The 19,924-nt window shown below is 44.0% G+C and overlaps 1 protein-coding gene and 1 long non-coding RNA gene across 14 annotated transcripts in view; one reads left to right on the forward strand and one right to left on the reverse strand.

The window, feature by feature from the left end:
* The window catches only part of DST (dystonin), a 452,383-nt gene that overhangs the window by 57,953 nt on the left and 374,506 nt on the right, over positions 1 to 19,924 (forward strand). The window lies entirely within an intron of this gene.
* LOC127049807 (uncharacterized) lies at positions 17,435 to 18,668 on the reverse strand. Its single transcript, XR_007774064.1, has 3 exons — positions 18,399 to 18,668; positions 17,973 to 18,187; positions 17,435 to 17,633 (listed from the first exon to the last, which is right to left on the reverse strand). It is a non-coding gene; the product is annotated as an uncharacterized LOC127049807 (long non-coding RNA).

The following is a 19,924-nucleotide window of genomic DNA, read 5'->3' on the forward strand; positions in this document are numbered from 1 at the left end:
TTCTTATGGAGCAGTCTGTTGATTTCTTTCACTAAAACGCTTAAGTGACACTGTTCTTTTCTTGCTGGGTGTGAGGACACCACTGACATTTCAATGAGATTATTCTAAGACTCTTCTTGTCTGGGATGAGAACTAGTAAATAAAACTGTATTCTATGGTCCTAATAAATCCAGTGAAATGTGTTATCTTTATTGCAAAGACTGCTTTAAGCAATAAAATGCACCACACCATTTTTTGAAAGATCCTTTTGTGCTTAAAGCTCTAATGTATGTTCTTTTCTACAGTTATGTAAGAATGACTGCTTTGTGCAACATTATGAAGCTTTTTCGTTTAGTACAGGAAGAAAGTCCTTTCTAATGTACATAAGATATATACAATTTATTCTGTTAGAAATGTTAATTGTATTATTTCCTTATCCTGGTTGGTATGGAAGAGGTACATAGGACACATAATTAATTATTTTATATATCACTGCATTGTTAATATTAAACTTTAAAAACTAGGTCAAAGTAGTGTTTAAGATCTGATCTTAATTAACAAGATAGGGAATTAAACAGACTGAATCTTCATTCTGAAAATAGCCCCTGTATGCACTTTGCAGCATATTTGGTATTTGCTGTTTGGAATCCTTTTGCAATACCTCGGTCCAAGATGAGCTATGTGGTTTCAGTTTTATATCAGAAAGTCTTGAATTTTTTATTTTAAGATACAACTTTTTGGAAATTCATTGTTGGGAAAGGGTTTTAGCTATTGAATTCCCACTGACTTTAATGGGAATGGCATAGTGAAATCAGTTTTATTTGAAGATGTCCGAGTTAATTTTATTCCATCCTCATTGTTAATTTCATTTTTGTTTTTAATTTTGCCATTATCTTAAAATGAGATTTATCAGGTCTGAGTGTACTTTATACCTGTTTCACTTGTAGATCATGTATTATTAACACTATTGACAAATGACTCCTTTGTGTCAATGTATCTAGGGAGCATGTGCACCATTTCTGTAATAAAATTCATTAGAACATTTTAAAGGAGAAATAATTACTGTATTTATTAGAGCCTATAAAAAAGGAAATGGTTAGTCCACTCTATTTTTTCATCATCAAAAGTGATTTATATACATTTCTGACTAATCTTTTCCAAATGTTGATTTTTAAAGCAAGCAGGTTGTATTCAGTTTATCAGATCAAAAGTGTTGAAAAACCTAAAGTGTGTATATTTTTTGCTGCTGTGATTTTAAAATTTAGCTGAATAGATTTAAATTTTAAAAAAAAAAGCAAATTTGTTCACAGAAACAGATCTGTAGTTTTCAGTCTAGTTTATATCGTCACTTGATAAACCCAGGAAAATTCATAATGGATATATTATTTTAGGGTTTGATGCTACCGACCTAAGTCCCTTGATTTCAGAGGGAGTTTTGGCTGAGTAAGAGCTACAAGGTTGGGTCCTTATCTGTGGTAGGACTAGTGGATGCTGATACAATAGACTCCTATGGCTAATTAACATATATTTTTTTTAGTATATTCTATAATTGTTGAAGTTTGTTACTTTATCTGTGGGGAGGAGGATTGGTCACATTCATATTGTATTTTAAAATATGTCAGACTCCTTAAAATGTTTCAGTAAGCATCCAGTTTCTTTTGCCTTCATTTTTTGGTGGTGTACATAGCTCATCAATATACTGTACTTGGCAGCTTGTTACATTCAATCACTGGGAAAAAAGGTAAATATTTTAGCTTGTTTTAATGATGAAGCATTGAAAAACTGGAAAATACATTATTTTCCAACGTGTTTTCATGCTAGTTATGATTTTCCATCAGAGTCCCAGTAGTGTGAGTTCACTACAGTGTGATTGTTATCCTGATGACTTGCTATGGGAGCTGATCTAATCAGAAAAGAATTGCTGCAATATATGCTTTAAACAGGGAGTGCCATTTCACAAAACTTTGAAAGAAAGTGCATTTGTTGATTTAAAAAAAAATCAAATAAAGAACGTAATAACTTCCATTTTTGCTTTTTCAAGGTGAAGAGTCTTAATCACTTACTTTAGTTCAAACATTTTTTCTTGCTTAGAAAATATGCTTGTGTTCATTTGGGACATTATCAGGGTGCCAAATTATCTTTGCCCCAGCTGTTGAATACTGTAACTAGCAGAGTCAGCTGTAGAAAATTCATTGCCTGTCTTGAAAGGCATGGAATCATATGATGCCGTATCATTAAGAAATTCTGGCTATTTGATTTAGAAAAAAGAGGAATTGAAAAATAAGTCTGGTTAAAGTGTAACTGCGAAGATTTGATCTTCACCTTTTTATATAGCCAGGCTAGACTACAGTTCTGGAAGACCTTACATAAACAAGAACTTGATTGCTTTAACAATTGAAACCAAGGTATCTTGTGTGTTTTGCAAATGCTGTTGTTGACCATGTCTTTAGCTGCGACAGTAAATAATTGGGCAACTGTTCACTAAATCCGAGGTAGCACAGAAGAGCTGTTTGCTATGGGAGAAAAGGGTGTTGTGTTCTGATTCTTGGTCAGTTGAGTCTCTGAGCAGTCAGTTGTCTCTGACCATCCTTTTTTCCCCCTTGATCCTTGTAAAGCTGACTCACAGCAGAATTTCTAAAGCCTTCTGATGAGAAAAAAAAATCACATTACCTCAGCTGATACAGAAATCATATTGAATAAAGCCACTTATTCATGGGAAAAATTGCTTCTTTGTTAGTAGTTCCTCTAGAAATGGTCAAAGGCAGTGCCTTTGTTGTCATGGTGGATATAAAATATCAAGTACATTTCATATGGAAACATACAGCATATTTGTCTTGTTTGTGATTTAACAGGGAAGATGCAGAATGATACAGATATGTACTGATTAGCATAATTACTAATAGCCGTGACCTTTATCCTACTATCCAGCACTGACTTTACTGGGTGCAGAGAAGTTGCAGAAGTGGTGTGTTTTTACCCTTTACATTATTTTATCAACATGTCTGAAAACAAAGACTAATCAAATTAATCATCAAGTACATCAGTTCTAACCATATATAGTTAAAATTTGCCATGGTGGTGATTAACCTGTTTTTCCACTATCATTTTGTTTTTAATGCGAATCATATTAATCTATACCAATGGTTCTAACATTTTTTTTTTCGTGGACCTCTTGAAAATTGCTGAGGATCTCGGCAGACCACTTAATGATCTGTCCAAATGTTGTTTGTACTGTTAGCTAACTATTGTAAAGTGTTTTGGCTAAAAGCGCTATATTAAAAAAACCCTTAATAATTTTTTTTGTTCTACAAATATAAAGCACACAACCATATTTTAATATCAGTAGTCTTACCTTTCTAATGCAATGAATGTGCCCTCTCTCCCTGCCGCGGCAGCCCCCAAACTGGGGCTGGGGCAGAGGGGTCTCTCTCCTGCCACAGCAGCCACAAAGCTGAGGCTGGGAAGAAGGGCCATCTCTCCCCAGCAGCCACAGCCCTGGAGCTGGGGAAAGTCACCTTTCTCTGGCCGCTGCAGCCCGGCACGTCCCAAATTCCTCCCACCCCCTCTTGTCACCCCACTGCCCCCTCCCACCTACCCCGTTCCCTCACCGCCCCCCCAAGGCCACCACCTCACCTTATATATGCATCTTCTCCAGGGTCCAGGCACCTAATTCATGGAGCCACGCCTGCGCAGCTCCACAAATTAGGTGGGTGGCCCTTCATTCTCTTGTGTGCGGCTGCCTAGGTGTGCACCTTAGAGGGAACTGTCCACGGACCACTGAATGGAGCTCACAGACCACTGGTGGTCCGCGGACCACAGTTTGAGAACCTCTAATCTATACATCCTATATATATAATTTTAATTTACCAGACACTATCACTGTGAATTACTGGGATGGATTGTTCCATCCAGGGCTTTGGAACTGTGCTCCGGCTCCGCTCCAGCTCCAGGCAAAAATCTGCAGCTCCACTGCTCTGGAGCTTCTCCGCACTCCAGCTCTAGGCTCCACTCCAAAGCCCTGGTTTCATCTAACAAAAGTAATTTAAAATGAGTCTATGTCTTTAAATGCATAGCTTTTGATAAGAGTTACTTTGGTGTAAAATAGTAGTAATGCAACAGGTAGTCAGGCCCTACATTTGTAATCCCTCATATTTGATTCTCTTTTCTTCTCCCTCTCTTTCCCTGTATGTTAATTATAAATCAGGGGTCGGCAACCTTTCAGAAGTGGTGTACCAAGTCTTCATTTATTCACTCTAATTTAAGGTTTTGCGTGCCAGTAATACATTTTAATGTTTTTAGGTCTCTTTCTATAAGTCTATGTTATATAACTAAACTATTGTATGTAAAGTAAACAAGGTTTTCAAAATGTTTAAGAAGCTTCATTTAAAATTAAATTAAAATGCTGATTTTACACCGCCAGCCTGCTGAGCTCGCTGCCAGCCTGGGGTTCTGTTCACCTAGGCTGACAGCAGGCTGAGTGGGGCCTGCGGCTGAGACGCCGGCTGGCAAGGGGCTGGCAGCTGGGACCCCAGACCTGGGGACGGAGTGTTCAGGGCAGAGGGCTGGGTGTGTATGTGGGGGGGTTCAGGGCAGAAGGCTGGGGGTGTGTGGGGATTCAGGGGTCAGGGCAGAGGGCTGGGGGGCATGGGAGATGCGGGGCAGATGGCTGGATGTGTGGAGGGATTCAGGGGTCAGGGCAGAGGGTTGGGGAGTGTGGGGGGTTCAGGGCAGAAGGCTGGGTGTGTGTGGGGGTTCAGGGGTCAGGGCAGAGGGTTGGGGGTATGTGAGGGTGCAGGGCAGAAGGCTGGGTGTGTGGGGGGAGTTCAAGGGTCAGGGCAGAGGGCTGGGGTGCTCGGTTCGTGGGGGTGCTCGAGCATTTAGTCAGCTGCTTTTCTAGATCAGTTTTCTTGAGGTTGTTAAAATCCGAATCACTTTGCTGAAGTGTTTTAGTGGCTGGCTCCAGGAAAAATGTATTCTGCCCCCCAAATTGCAATTGATGACACATTGCTGAATGTGACAGAAAAATTTTGCTATTTTGGCAGCACTTCAATAATGCCATGATAGATGATGAAATCACTCAGTGCATTTCTAAAGCTAGTTCTGCCTGTAGTCAATTTTTTCACCACCTGTAGCGTTTGAGAGGCATTCAACTTCACACTAAGATTAGTGCCTACCATGCAGTCCTGTTAAGCACTCTTCTCTATGTCTGTAAAAATGGCACTTGAAGCAAGTGGAAGATTTTCACGTGCATTGTCTGTGTCTCATCTGTAACATCAAGTGGTTGGATAGGAAGCCAAACACTGGAGTCCTGGACCAGTACTGTATGACTAGTGTTAAATCCATAATGATACAGGCTCAATTTCATTGGTCTGGTCACCTTGTATGGATAGATGATACGCAACTTCTCCGTTGAAAACGGAAGCACGTATGGTGGAAGGCCAATGAAAATGATACAAGGACACTCTCAAAGCTCACCTAAAAGCTGTCCACATCAGCCCAAGCACATGGGAAGCTGCTGCTGCTGACAGGTCAGGTTGGCCGCAGACTTGTTCGTCTGTGGTTAAAACAGAACAGAAGAAGCTAAAGAGAAATGTGAGCAAAGAAAGCAGACTGTGGCATAAACATGTGGCCATGTCTGCCTGATATGCGAGACGCATCTGCGAATCCCTCATTGGTTTACATTTTTACAAGAAGATGTGCTGAAACAAACTGACTCTCATACGTCAACTATGCCGGAAGGCGCCAATACTTCTGTGGGTCTATATGTAAGAGAAAAGTAATCAGAGTTTGGCCCTTTATTTGGAGAACTAATAAAAGTCTCTCATGGGTTTTTGGGTAATTCCCAGTTCCAGCTGGGTCAAAAATACTAGAAATATTTCAGCCTGTCATGTACTTATGGCCAAAAAGAGGAGATGGAACAGCATATGAAAAAGTTTAATAATAATTTCTTTTAAAAGGTTTGGTTTGGGCTCAGTGCACATTCTGGGTGACAATTTTGGCTGGTTCCTATATAACATTCATAGATCCCTAATGATAACATTTATTTTCTTTTCATACAGACTTTGATTAGGATTATTTTCTTTCCATTTACATTGGTTAAAACACATGCTTAAATTTAAGTATGAGCTTAAGTCTCATTGTTCTCATTGTATTTAAAGTTATGCCCATGCTTAAGTACTTTGCTGAATAAGAATGCTTAAAATTAAGTTTAACTACTCTGTTGAATTGCGGCCATAAAGAATAATTTTTTTGTAAATGTCAGATATGAATGCAGCCTTATTGCTGCATGCCTGAAATGTTTCTTGAAAAGAATCATTAGAGGCTTGTAATTTAACAAAGCCTTGATTTTTCTGTAGTGGGTGAAAATATTCATCTACTGAATGCCTGTAGTCAACCAAGCTTTCAGACAGGTGAAATAATACTTACAAAGACATTACAGTTCTCAAGTAAAATCTTGAAGTCCATATGAATAGCTAGATCCTGCAAGTGGATCTGTGTAGGGCAGGGATCGGCAACCTTTCAGAAGTGGTGTGCCGAGTCTTCATTTATTCACTCTAATTTATGGTTTCGTGTGCTGGTAATACATTTTAACCTTTTTAGAAAGTCTCTTTCTATAAGTCAGTAATATATAACTAAACAATTGTTATATGTAAAGTAAATAAGGTTTCCAAATGTTTAAGAAGCTTCATTTAAAATTAAATTAAAATGCAGAGCCCTCCTGGACCGGTGGCCAGGGCTGGTGCAACCATTTAGGCGAACTAGGTGGTTGCCTAGGGCGCCAAAAAGCGGCGCCCTCAAAAAATTTTTTACATGGTTGCAGCAGCCACTGCTGCTGGAGAGGCAGTCTGAGCTGCCTGCCGCCGGCAGCCCAGGGCGCCCCCGGGGTCAGCGCGCCGCCGCGGCAGCCCAGGGCGCCCCCGGCAGCCCAGGGCGCCCCCAGGATCAGCGCGCCGCCGCGGCAGCCCAGGGCGCCCCCGGGGTCAGGGCGCCGGCACGGCAGCCCAGGGCGCCCTCGGGATCAGCGCGCCGCCGCGGCAGCCCGGGATGCCCCCGGGATCAGTGCGCCGCCGCGGCAGCCCGGCAGCCCGGGGCGCCCCCCCGGGTCAGGACGCAGCCGCGGCAGCCCAGGGCACCCCAGGGTCAGGGTGGCAGCCTGGCAGCCCAGGGCGCCCCGCGGGTCAGGGAGCCACTGGCAGCCCGGCAGCCTAGGGCGCCCCCCGGGTCAGGGAGCTGCTGCGGCAGCCCGGCAGCCCAGGGCGCCCCCGGGGTCAGGGCGCCGGCCCGGCAGCCCAGGGCGCCCCCGGGGTCAGGGCGCCGGCCCGGCAGCCCGGGGCGCCCCCGGGATCAGCGCGCCGGCCCGGCAACCCGGGACGCTCCCGGGATCAGCGCGCCGCCGCGGCAACCCGGGACGCCCCCGGGATCAGTGCGCTGCCACAGCAGCCGCGGCAGCCCGGGGCGCCCCCCGGGACAGGACGCAGCCACGGCAGCCCAGGGCGCCCCCAGGGTCAGGGTGGCAGCCCGGCAGCCCAGGGCACCCCCGGGGTCAGGGAGCCACTGCAGCAGCCCGGCAGCCCAGGGCGCCCCCGGGGTCGGGACGCAGCCGCGGCAGCCCAGGGCGCCCCCAGGGTCAGGGTGGCAGCCCGGCAGCCCAGGGCGCCCTCCGGGGTCAGGGCGCCGGCGCGGCAGCCCGGCAGCCCAGGGCGCCCCTCGGGTCAGGGAGCCGGCACGGCAGCCCAGGGCACCCCTGGGGTCAGCGTGCCGCCATGGCAGCACAGAGGTTTGAGCTGACGGCGGCTGTGCTGACCCAGGGGAATCCCTGAGCTGCAGGCAGAGGCTCAGAATCCCTCGCCCTCCCAGACCAGGGGCTCCAGCCTATGCAATTTTTCTCGTTGCCCGGCGGGGGCACCGGCGGCTGGGCAGAGCTGCAGCAGCTCTGCTTAGGGCACGTGGCAGGGGCCCTGCAACAGCGGCGCAACACCAGGGCTTTGCTTCTGGAGGAAAGCCGCAGCTACCCCGTGGCTCAGCCTCCACGTCAGCCCCAGCGAGGGGCACGGAGAAGAAAAGAGCCTCAGCAGTGGTCTGGTGGAGCGGAGGAAAAAAGAGGACCCTAGTGCTCATGCATTGGGCAAGGTAAGCAAGTGCCTCCCCATGGGTCAGCCTCAGGTGCCTGTGCTCCTCCCCCCTTGGTCCTTAGCTGGTCCCTGCTCCTGCTCCCCTTGTGCCTGGACAGCTGGAGAGAACAGCAGCCTGCCGAGCTGAGCTGCCCCAGTGCCCCCAGGCACCCCCCTGACCCCATCCCCCCCACAGCCCTGACCCCCAGCTCCGAGCCTAGTCCTTCTGAGCTGGAAACCCCCTCGACCTCATCCCCCCCACAGCCCTTACCCCTAGCTCCGAGCCCAGTCCCTCTGAGCTGGAAACCCCCTCGACCCCATCCCCCCCACAGCCCTGACCCCCAGCTCTGAGCCCAGCCCCTCTGAGCTGGACACCCCCCTGACCCTATCTCCCCACATCCCTGAGCCCAGCCCCTGTGAGCTGGGCACCTCTGAACCCAGAGCCCAGCTCCCCACACAGCCGTGGGCAACAACAGCACCACCCCCAGGCAACGACAGCCCATTGGTACCAACTATCACAATCACCCAGTAACTGCCCATTATGTAATTGCAAATGTATACAGACCATTACAGCTTTTAATGTTTTTAAATAATGTATTTAGTTTATTTTCAAATTATTACAAATTAATTTTTGAGTGTATTTCACTAGTTATTTTTTACATTTCCTAATACATGTTACTGTAGTATTGCAAATGTTTTATGGAAGGGGCCCCCGATTTTGCTTTGCCCAAGGCCCCCTGAGTCCTCTGGGCTGCCCTGTCTGAGTTTTAAGCCCTGCTGCTGTGTGTTGCCTGCAACAGGCAGGCCTAAGCCTGTGAGTGACCCCCATAGCAGCTGCCTGAAGAAGTGCTTGGGGGAATCATGCAGAAGGAGTGTGATATTTGTTTGAGTTCTCTCCTCATGGAGGCTGTGCTCCACTTGGTGCAGGACAGCAGTCTCAGCAGGACTCTAGGCCCAGCACCTTGCCTCAGTTTGTAGATCTGTAGTGCACCCATCACCGGGCTCAGTCTGGCACCGCTACCCCTCACCAGTGCCCAAGAAGCAGTCAAAAAAGTTGGATGGACTGGTTAGGTTAGTTGTCATGCTGTTGCTTGGCCAGTGTAGAGACCACTGAATGCATAGTATTCCTCTATGATGTTCTGTCCTGAGCAAAATTGGCATGTTATGAGGTAGTTGCCTGTGAGGGACAGGTGTCTGTTTATGTATCCAGCCATCATGTCTTAGGTCTTCTGTGGGGGGAGCTTCTCCATCCTGCTTTCATTGGTGACATCTGTGATGCTCTGGTAGACATCTATGAAGACAATACTCTGACAGGATCATCTGGCAATACATCACAAGTTGATGCAAAGGCTCTTACAAAAGCCATTTCTAGTTTCAGGTTTCTTGTTTCTCTTGTTTTGTGGTATGACATATTGTTTGAGATCAACATAACTAGCAAACAACTTCAGGCAAAAGAATTTGATATATGTGATGCCATTAATCAACTTGGAGAAACCAAGAAGTTTCTTGTGGGCCGCAGAAGTGACGCAGCCTTTGAGAAAACATAGATGCAGGTGAACTTGCGGAGGAGTTGGATGTACTGGCACTTTTTGAACCAGATCCAATCCGTATTAGAAAGAAGAGGAAGCAGTTCACATATGAAGCAGATGACGAACCTATTTATGATCCGAAAGAAAAATTCAAAGTGAACTTTTACTTTGCAGTCATTGACACAGCAATACATTCGGTTGAAGAAAGATTCACATTGATGCAGCAAATTAGTTCAGTATTTGGCTTCATATATGATGTTTAGAGTTTGCAAAATAAAACACCAAAGCAAATTATGGAACATTGCTTGAATCTGGAGAAAGCTTTGCAACATGGTGAATCCAAGGATATTGATGCCTTTGACTTGTGCAGTGAATTGCAAGCTATTGCAAGACGAGTCCAAAGGAGTTCATCACCCCAAGATATATTGAACTTCATATGGGAAAATAAGCTGACGGATAGTGTCCTTAACACAGTTATTGCTCTTCGCATCCTCTTGACTCTCCCAGTTTCTGTGGCCAGTGGTGAGCAAAGCTTCTCGAAGCTCAAGTTGATAAAAACATATATGCGAACATCAATGTTGCAACAAAGAATTGTTGGGCTATCTACCTTGTCAATAGAACATAACATTGCTCACAACATTGACTTGGAGGAACTTGTTTCTAAATTTGCTAAACTTAAAGCGCGGAAACATAAATTCTAAATTATAACATGTTACTCTGTGACCGTGTATTGTGTATAATGTACGTGATTTGGCGGGGGGGGGGGCGCAAGATGGAATTTTCGCCTAGGGCGCAAAATATCCTTGCACTGGCCCTGCCGGTGGCCAGGACCCAGGCAGCGTAAGTGCCACTGAAAATCAGCTGCGTGCCACCTTCGGCACCCGTGCCATAGGTTGCCTACCCCTGGTGTAGGCAGACAGTTGTATCTCTAATGACTTAGGGACTTCAGAAATCCACCCATGCAGATCAGTTTGTAGGATTGGGGTCCAAGTTATTACTCAAGTCCTTATTCATGAAAGCTCTCTTTGAAATTACTTGTCCTCAAGACATTGGAATATGACTGTAACTCAACTGAAAGTATATTAATAACTATACATTTCTCATAGTATTATTTAATAATAATAGCATTTGTGCACAAGTCATTTTATCTGTTAAGTAATGTAGCAATTTTTAAAATCCTGTGGATGTTAAGTACAAATACAGTTTTACTGATAATAATTAGAAATAAGTTATTTAAAGGAAAAATATGTTAAGGGTCATATTCTGCTCACTGCAGTGACACAAGTAGTTCCGTCAATATAAATGAAACTATGGGAATAAGATGAGCAGGTGTAGGCTTCTGATGGGTCATATATCTATCTATCTATCTCAAATACGGCATTTCAAAACAGTGGTCCAAAATCTGCTGTTAGTTGTACCCACATGACCTTGTTGAACTTGAAATGTCAGTATATTGTGTCATTTCAGATTTTATATGCAGAAGTAACTATTTTGCACTCATGTAATGTACCATATGCAGAAAACTTCATTGCTCTAGACTCAGATTCAGGTAGCCAGTTATCTGCCAGCTGACACTTTATACCACTTGGTTCTAAAATTAGTAGATGTCCTCTGTATTAGGATTAGCAGAAGTGTGTATGTTATGGTTCACAAAATGGGTAAAAGCCAGACTCCTTTGTACATGTGTTTGAACCGTCTCTGCAAACAAATGCCATTTGAACATTTAGTAGGATAGAAAAGGGCATAAAAGCTGTGGAAGTGAAATGTATGTATGTATTCTTTCATCCCATTTGTGATCTTTTGCTCTGGCTGATCTGGTTACAGTCTAAATGTTCCTCATGTGATCAGATCTCTTCAGCAGAGTAGAAGCAGCTAAACATTGACAAGTGTCTGTGATATTTTGGACAGACATTTTGAAATAATAGTACAACCCACAAAGTGCTACTACAACAACTTTAGTGAAGCAAATAACAGTCCTGATCCTGCAGTCTGTAGTCAGTCAAAACTCCCATTGATTTCAGTGGGAGTAAGGAGTGCAGGACTGGGCTCCTGACATTTTTTAATTTAGAAATTGGCAATTCACATATATACTGAAAATGAGGTGTGCCTAAAGCATTCATTTTAGAAGCTGCTGCAGTAGAGTCGCCCATTACTTACAGGGGTAGAGTGTTTTTATCAAGATAACTCTAGTAACAGAGGTGGATATTTTCAAATGCACAAATAGCAGTTAGGGGTCTGTCTTTCATTTACTTTCAGCAGGAGTCAGGCTCTTAACTACCATTTGTGACTTGAAAAATCTCCAGAGATTATACATAGTTCAGATTAGAACTTGATTCCTGAAGACATATTATATTCTGCTTTGCTGATTAATTCTGCATTTAAGAGTTTAATCTTAAATTTCCTTTGGAGGAACGTTGAAGAGCATCTCCAGAAGGATGGTGGGTTTCGTAAGGAAAAAGGGCATCAGAGTTCTACTTGGTATTTTGGAGCAAACATTTTTCTCTTTACATGGATTTATGAATTCTACCCACTTGCTGCAATTTTCAGCAAAATAATTAACTGTGGAGAAACATTTTTGTTTAGATGTAGTTTCACTGACATATTTATGCTAGGGAGAGGGTAGGATTTGTCTGTGTGTTGAAGGGAGGGAGGAATGGGCAAAACTAATTTTATTGAAAGATGGTCAAAATGAATTAGGTTCCTTGATAAAATTATCTGATAAAATAATAATTGTTCTCATCATAATAACGTTTTGGCACAGTGTTCTTTAGTTCCATTTTTTTTAATAATTAACCTTTAATATACAAAAATCCATGTTTGAGATTTTCAAATCAAACTAGCTATACAACTGTAATTAATTTCAACGCGTGGCCAAATTGCCTAGCCATCTTTGAAAATCTCAACCCATATGCATTTTCAATACTGTTTTTTGTTAAAAATTCCACTACTGAGAAGGAGTTTACTTTTACTGCATATCAGGTTTCTTCATGTAATCCTTATGTATTTATATTTAAATTGTTTTGTAATTTTTACTTCTATAGTAATATGTATTTCTGTGCTTCAAGGCTTATATTAAATTGAAAGATATAAACTGTTGTAGTCGTAAAGCAAGCCAGAAGTGTGACTTGTTGATTCAGAGTGGGTTTGCAATCATATGTTGAATGATTGATTCTTGCTGTACATATCATGAGTTCTTTTAATTTGTAAAGATTAGTGTGCCTAAAACAATGCATTGTTTATATGTCCTGACATTTAGAGTATCAAATTGAAACATTTGTTAGACTTTGGTAACCAAGTGATACCCAAGGGAACTTAAGGAATGCAGTATTTTTACTGAGGAGTAAATGTATGTCCACATTGACTTGGAATCTGATATCAAATGTATGGATTAAATTAAATAGCATGAGAAAATGAGAGATTCCTTATATTTACCATGAAAGCTTTTGGAATTTGGGGGATTGAGTATTAGAAATGTACTGCTGAGGCTCCTCTGGCTTTAGGCAATAACTTCAGTGTACAATATTCTAAAGAGCCTTTTGAAGATTTAGGCATCTAACTTTCCAGTGTCAATGGATCTTCACATACTTTAAGGACAGTGATGTTTTTGCTTATCTCCACCAATGTATGCTTCTCCCAGGCTTCCTCCTCTGCCATGCCTCCATCCTTCACTTCCCTCCTCGAACTTACTCATGAGTCCTGCAAACTCTAGTCTTCTCTTCTTAGAAATCATATAGATAAAATGTGAGAGAATAATAACAATAATAAATAAAAAATACAAAGAACCCTGAAAAGCAAGACTCTGAACCTTGATAATGTGTATTTAAGATATAATGTGACAACTTATTACTGTTACTTTTGTCCTCCACTCCCCCTTCCATTCAGGTTTGACATCATTACTTTCAAGTTATATTTGGGGTAGATTTTGCACTGGCTTCCTCAGGTGCATCAATCAGAAGGGGCAAACTCAGCCAGGATTCTTCTTGGGAGCTTTCAGTTAATGTACATTGGCACACTCACTGAGCCACTCTTGGGAACTGGTATCACGAGTACGGATCTGGGAATAAGGAACCAACCTCCCAACTGTTGGAGATGGAGTAACATATTCTCCCTCTGCACTGGTGGTTGGTAGGGAAAGGGGAAGACCCACATTTCTATCCTCACCCTGCGTTTTCCTGCCCCTCATAAAACACACAGAGTGGGGTGGAAGTGGGAGCAGAAACCGCAGATCTTTTAGAATTCCGGACAGTGAATCAAGCAGCAGGAGAAGCATTTAACGTCTTCCCTGTCCCTTGTGCCTCCACAGAAGGGCCAGCCACAATCCAGTATCTTTAGTAGTTCAGGTTCCTTAGATCAAATTCTGATCTCAGATACCTAGGTGTAAAGCTGGAGTAGCTCTACAGACTTAAGTGAAATTGTGCCACCTCTACTCTTATCTACTTGTATCAAAATCTGGTTTGTCTATTAAGTAAAAATTTCTGGAACTATATAAAGAATTACATTAAGAACGCAAACAAAAAAAACTGTTAGAAGAATGTTAAGGTTGTAAAGTCAAGCACTTAAAAGCTAGAAAATGCCAGATTTAAGGATGCCTGTGCAATTTTAATTTGGACCCCTTGTGAGTTTGGATTATGATACAGTTTTCAGTCCTTGAACGCATACTGTTTTGTTCTGCAGAGCCCCTGCCTCTCTCAGTGAATGAGTAATTATTAAATATTACTTTTTATCCTCATTCAGTGTGTGTGGCCACATGCTTTATTTACTGCACACCATTCAAACTGTGCACCAAATACAAATTATTAACATCCTGGGGTATCATGGTGGTTTTCAGCATAGTATATTGGAATAGAGGCATGGAGAAATTAAGGCCAGAAAGCATCCACTAATTTTGGGTGCCCAACTTGAGACAGTTAGGGCCTGATTTTCCAGAATATGTTCAGATCACAGCTCCAAATGTCTTCTGTTGTAGTTATGAATGCTCAACACTTCTGCAAAACTATCTCCTGGCCCCAGTGGGCACCCAGAAAATGAGGATTTCACAACTAGTGATTAACTGTACACTTTCACTGAGTTGCCAAGCATCACACAGAAGCAGAGACAGAATTCAATTCTCCAGTATGGCACTCAAGTGCCTTAACCCTGATTAATGAGGTAGGAGATTGCAGTAAGAGAAAGGTTTCAGAGTAGCAGCCGTGTTAGTCTGTATCCGCAAAAAGAACAAGAGTACTTGTGGCACCTTAGAGACTAGCAGATTTATTTGAGCATAAGCTTCCGTGGGCTACAGCCTACTTCTTCGGATGCACAGAATGGAACATACATTGATTATATTTTTATATATATATATATATATATATATATATATATATATATATATATATATATATATATATATATATATATATATATGTACACACATACAGAGAGCATGAAAAGGTCTTACCAACTCTGAGAGGCCAATTAAGTAAGAGAAAAAAACTTTTGAAGTGATAATCAAGATAGCCCAGTACAGACAGTTTGATAAGAAGTGTGAGAATACTTACAAGGGGAGATAGATTCAATGTTTGTAATGGCTCAGCCATTCCCAGTCCCTATTCAAGCCTAAGTTGATTGTATCTAGTTTGCATATCAATTCCAGCTCAGCAGTTTCTTGTTGGAGTCCGTTTTTGAAGCTTTTCTGTTGCAAAATTGCCACCCACAATTGCAGTAAGAGAAAGGTGTTGTTGTTATTTTGCTCATTGTCATCAGTGTCTCCTCACATACCAGATGATTACTAGTAATTACTAGTAAATACACTGTAAATACATTCCATTACAACCATTATAACTGTCTTCCTGTAAGTATTCCCTGCCTCACTCACTACAAGTCTTCCAATTTCTCTAGTTTAGTGGTTCTCAAACTTTTGTTCTGGTGACCCCTTTCACATAGCAAGCCTCTAAGTGTGACACCCCTTATAAATTAAAAACACTTTAAAATATATTTAACACTATTTTAAATGCTGGAGGCAAAGCAGGGTTTGGGGTGGAGGCTGACAGCTCAAGACCCCCCATGTAATAACCTCACAACCCCCTGAGGGGTCTCGACCCCCAGTTTGAGAACTCCTGCTCTAGCTAATGAGGTGAGGGTCTTACAGACAACAGCCGTATTTAGAGCACAGCCTGGTTTCATCCCCAGAGCACTGTCCATCTGTACATTGAGTGAGGCAGGGGTCCTGTAGAAAAAGTAGTATGGGATCATGTAATGAAACACTGTCATAATGTGCAAATTCAAGGAGTCCAAATCAAGGTTACAAGGGCTTATTATCACAGCTGTCTGGATGATATAATGAAGGATAGCAGAGGGTCCTCACTGTTTGACCCATATATTGGCCTATATGTGATCTGATTATATTTTTCTAGTAGCAAACTCAACAAGCAGTTTCCACCCTTCAAACAATACAGAACAAGTTAAAGCCAATATAGTGACTATTTTTTAAGTGTATGCATGTGGAAATTTGACCTGGCCTTGAGGCTCCAATCAAGTTGCTCATGTGTTTCTGCAGTAATGAATGAAGTCACATTCTGAAGAGTCAATCCCTGCAGAGTTTAATTCAATTCAATGAAAGCTGCAGCAGAGCAAAGTGTTCACAATGCAGAAACTTAAGGCAGGGAACTTCTTGTTCTCACTTTTTTCCTTCTTTTTTAAAAGATCACAGTTCTCTCAGTCACAGCTTTAGTGCTGTAACTCATATATAGGAACATAGGGATTGCCAGAAAGAATCGGACAGTTGGTCTGTATCGTCTGATATCTTGAATTGCTTGTACCTAACACAGCAGATGACAACAAGCATCCCCACTGAACTTGGCCGATTGTACAATGCTCTGTAGAAATATAGCCTGCTGAGGTATAAAAGCCATCATCTTAAGCCTCAAAGACGTGATTTTTCTTGTATTATCTTAGTAACTGAACCTGTTAATATTGGTAAGATTACTTATTCATTAAAAAACTCCTGTTACAGTCTTTATCTCAATGATCTCCCCATCCTGGCAATAAGTTGCACAGGTTGATTACAAGCTGTGTGAAGAAGTATATTTTGTTTGCAGTTTACTATTTTATTATGGCAGAAAGTAAGAAAAATAGTCTGATTTATGGTTTCTACAGCTTCATTATTTTGTGTATTTGACTGAGGAGCCTTTTAGTTCTTCTCCACTAAAGGTTTAATTATTGCAGCTTTTGCAGTCTCTTCACATACGTAAATCCTCTTGCATCATGAAGCTGATAATCATTTTACTTACACTTCTGTGCACCTTTTTAATCTGTGTTTCCTAATTCTTGAGATGAGGTAACCAAATTGAACACTATACTCCAGGCATTATTATTATTTTATACTGTAATACAACAATATTGTCTTCAGTATTTTTAAATCCTTTTGAAATATATTCGAGCTTTTTATTTGCTTTTTGCATCTTTGCAATGAATTAGGTAATCAGCTTAGGTAATTAGGTACATTGCATGTACTGATCTACATGCAATGACTAGACACTTTTCCTATCAGAACACTGGTAGTTCAGACTATCAGTTTGTCTGAGACACAAGGTGATGGAGGTAATATCTTATTGGTTCAGCTTCTGTTTTTGAGCTTAGACTCTGCAAAAGGTACTGAGAGTTACTGCTAAATACAAGGTGGAACAGATCATTAAGCATAAGAAGTTAACATGTTGCATGAGACCATTCAAGGTGAAGTAGGCAGTTAACCTTTCTGCAGTCCTAGGACAAAGGAGAGTTAGTGGATTACAGATTGTTGTAAAGACCCATAAATCCAGTGTCTTTACTGAGCCTGTGGGTATGTCTACATCTACAATTTTGCAGCGCTGGTTGTTACAGCTGTATTAGTACAGCTGTATAGGGCCAGCGCTGCAGAGTGGCCACACTTACAGCAACCAGCGCTGCAAGTGGTGTTAGATGTGGCCACACTGCAGCGCTGTTGGGCGGCTTCAAGGGGGGTTCGGGGAACGCGAGAGCAAACCGCAGGGAAGGAGACCTGCTTGCACGGGGGTTCGGGGAACGCGAGAGCAAACCGGGGAAGGAGACCTGCTTCCCCGCGGTTTGCTCTCGCGTTCCCCGAACCCCCCTGCAAACCGTAGGGAAGGATACCTGCTTGCACGGGGGTTCGGGGAACGCGAGAGCAAACCGGGGAAGGAGACCTGCTTCCCTGCGGTTTGCTCTCGCGTTCCCCGAACCCCCCTGCAAACCGCAGGGAAGGAGACCTGCTTGCACGGGGGTTCGGGGAACGCGAGAGCAAACCGGGGAAGGAGACCTGCTTCCCCGCGGTTTGCTCTCGCGTTCCCCGAACCCCCCTGCAAACCGCAGGGAAGGAGACCTGCTTGCACGGGGGTTCGGGGAACGCGAGAGCAAACCGCAGGGAAGGAGACCTGCTTGCACGGGGGTTCGGGGAACACGAGAGCAAACCGGGGAAGGAGACCAGCTTCGCCGTGGTTTGCTCTCGCGTTCCCCGAACCCCCCTGCAAACCGCAGGGAAGGAGACCTGCTTGCACTGGGGTTCGGGGAACGCGAGAGCAAACCGGGGAAGGAGACCTTGCACGGGGGTTCGGGGAACGCGAGAGCAAACCGCAGGGAAGGAGACCTGCTTGCACGGGGTTCGGGGAACGTGAGAGCAAACCAGGGAAGGAGACCTGCTTCCCCGCGGTTTGCTCTCACGTTCCCCGAACCCCCCTGCAAACCGCAGGGAAGGAGACCTGCCTGCTCGGGGGTTCGGGGAACGCGAGAGCAAACTGGGGAAGGAGACCTGCTTGATTACCAGAGAGGCTTCCTCAGGTATGCTGCGATACCTGCTTATTCCACGGAGGTCAAGAAAAGCGCTGGTAAGTGTCTACACTTGATTACCAGCGCTGGATCACCAGCGCTGGATCCTCTACACCCGAGACAAAACGGGAGTACGGCCAGCGCTGCAAACAGGGAGTTGCAGCGCTGGTGATGCCCTGCAGATGTGTACACCTCCTAAGTTGCAGCGCTGTAACCCCCTCACCAGCGCTGCAACTTTGTGATGTAGACAAGCCCTCTGATTTTTAGTGTCTAGCAAAGTTATGAATTGTGTAGTTTCCTTTGAGGGTGAAGACTGAGAAGTCAGTTATGGAGTGATCATTTTGTGAAAAGTATTTGCCCATGTGTGATATGGTATTTTTCTCTCATTTTTCTGGGTGAGTTAATTCAGGAAATTGTCTGGTTTCACGCACATAGTTGTTACTGGGGCATTTAGTGCACTGGATGAGGTACACCATATGTTGTGATAGGCTTGTGTAGGACCCATGGATCTTAAAAGGTGTGTTGTGCAGGATATTGATCATTGGAGGTAATGTCTGCAGGTTTTACATCTGTTGTGGCAGGGCCTGGTGCTACTTAGAGTTAATGTGTTGGGAGTTTGCTTCTGATGAGCTTGGCAAGGTTGCAAAAGAGGGAGTTGAGAAAGATGTGTTTTAGGATGTGGTCCCCACTGAGTCTGGGTTGTAACTGTTTAATGATATCCTGTATGGGTATATGTTTTTATGAGTAATTTAGATTTTTATTTCCAAGACTTGTTAATTTGCATTTAAATTAAATTTCATCTGCTGCCTTGCTGCCCAATCCTCCAGTGTGACCAGGTCCTTTTAGGCCATGTCTACATCTAAAATTTTCCAGCGCTGGTTGTTACAGCTGTATTAGTACAGCTGTATAGGGCCAGCCCTGCAGAGTGGCCACACTTATAGCAACCAGCGCTGCAAGTGGTGTTAGATGTGGCCACACTGCAGCGCTGTTGGGCGGCTTCAAGGGGGGTTGGGGAACGCGAGAGCAAACCGGGAAAGGAGACCAGCTTCGCCGCGGTTTGCTCTCGCGTTCCCCGAACCACCCTGCAAACCGCAGGGAAGGAGACCTGCTTGCTCGGGGTTCGGGGAACGCGAGAGCAAGCCGGGGAAGGAGACCAGCTTCGCCGCGGTTTGCTCTCGCGTTCCCGGAACCACCCAGCAAACCGCGGGGAAGGAGACCTGCTTGCTCGGGGGTTCGGGGAACGAGAGAGCAAACCGGGAAAGGAGACCAGCTTCGCCGTGGTTTGCTCTCGTGTTCCCCGAACCCCCCTGCAAACCGCGGGGAAGGAGACCTGCTTGCTCGGGGTTCGGGGAACGCGAGAGCAAACCGGGGAAGGAGACCAGCTTGATTACCAGAGGCTTCCTCAGGTATGCTGAGATACCTGCTTATTCCACGGAGGTCAAGAAAAGCGCTGGTAAGTGTCTACACTTGATTACCAGCGCTGGATCACCAGCGCTGGATCCTCTACAC

Source organism: Gopherus flavomarginatus, chromosome 4 (assembly GCF_025201925.1).
Source record: "Gopherus flavomarginatus isolate rGopFla2 chromosome 4, rGopFla2.mat.asm, whole genome shotgun sequence".
NCBI lineage: Eukaryota > Metazoa > Chordata > Testudines > Testudinidae > Gopherus > Gopherus flavomarginatus.